The sequence below is a fragment of the Arachis duranensis genome, chromosome 1, assembly GCF_000817695.3.
Source record: "Arachis duranensis cultivar V14167 chromosome 1, aradu.V14167.gnm2.J7QH, whole genome shotgun sequence".
NCBI classification, from domain to species: Eukaryota; Viridiplantae; Streptophyta; class Magnoliopsida; order Fabales; family Fabaceae; genus Arachis; species Arachis duranensis.
Genome location: NC_029772.3, coordinates 38,648,410 through 38,649,765, shown reverse-complemented (window position 1 = coordinate 38,649,765; position 1,356 = coordinate 38,648,410). Strand labels below are relative to the sequence as shown.

The 1,356-nt window shown below is 41.7% G+C and overlaps 1 non-coding gene across 1 annotated transcript; it reads left to right on the top strand.

Moving 5' to 3' along the window:
- Positions 1-367: 367 nt before the first annotated feature.
- On the top strand, positions 368-475 carry LOC127742593 (small nucleolar RNA R71). The gene has a single exon (XR_008003935.1). It is a non-coding gene; the product is annotated as a small nucleolar RNA R71 (small nucleolar RNA).
- Positions 476-1,356: the final 881 nt, after the last annotated feature.

Genomic DNA, 1,356 nt, shown 5'->3' with positions numbered 1-1,356 from the left:
AGAGTACTAGGAGGGAGTTCAGTAACTTTCTTACTCAGCTGACCCACTTGTGCCTCCAAGTTTCTAATGGAGGGCCTTGTTTCAGTCACAAACAAACTTTGAGAAATCATATTGACTTACTGAGTCAATATTTTGTTCTGAGCCAGTATGGCATTCAGAGTATCAATCTCAAGGACTCCTTTCTTCTGATTCGTCCCATTGTTCACAGGATTCCTTTCAGAAGTGTACATGAATTGGTTATTTTCAACCATTTCAATGAGTTCTTGAGCTTCTGCAGGCGTCTTCTTCAGATGAAGAGATCCTCCAGCAGAGCTGTCCAATGACATCTTAGACCATCATAGAAGATACCTATGATGCTCCATTCAGAAAGCATGTCAGAAGGACACTTTCTGATCAATTGTTTGAATCTTTCCCAAGCTTCATAGAGGGATTCACCTTCCTTCTGTCTGAAGGTTTGGACTTCCACTCTAAGCTTACTCAATTTTTGAGGTGGAAAGAACTTTGCCAAGAAGGCATTGACTAGCTTTTCCCAAGAGTTCAGGCGTTCTTTAGGTTGTGAGTCCAACCATATCCTAGCTCTGTCTCTTACAGCAAAAGGGAATAGCATAAGTCTGTAGACCTCAAGGTCAACCCCATTGGTCTTGACAATGTCACAGATTTGCAAGAATTCAGCTAAAAACTGATGAGGATCTTCCAATGGAAGTTCATGGAACTTGCCATTCTGTTGCATTAGAGAAACTAATTGAGGCTTAAGCTCAAAGTTGTTTGCTCCAATGGCAGGGATAGAGATGCTTCTCCCATAGAAGTCGGGAGTAGGTGCAGTAAAGTCACCCAGCACATTCATTGCATTGTTGGCATTGTTGTTGTTTTCGGCTGCCATGTTGATGAGCGGATAATTTGTACGCTTTTTGGCATTGTTTTTAGTAGGTTTTTAGTATGATCTAGTTAGTTTTTAGTGTATTTTTATTAGTTTTTAGTTAAAATTTACTTTTCTGGACTTTACTATGAGTTTGTGTGTTTTTCTGTGATTTCAGGTATTTTCTGGCTGAAATTGAGGGACCTGAGCAAAAATCTGATTCAGAGACTAAAAAGGACTGTAGATGCTGTTGGATTCTAACCTCCCTGCACTCGAAGTGGATTTTCTGGAGCTACAGAAGCCCAATTGGCGCGCTCTCAACGGCGTTGGAAAGTAAACATCCTGGGCTTTCCAGCAATATATGATACTTCATACTTTGCCCAAGATTTGATGGCCCAAACCGGCGTTCAAAGTCACCCTCAGAATTCCCAGCGTTAAACGCCGGAACTGGCACAAGGATGGGAGTTAAACGCCCAAACTGGCACCAAAGCTGGCGTTTA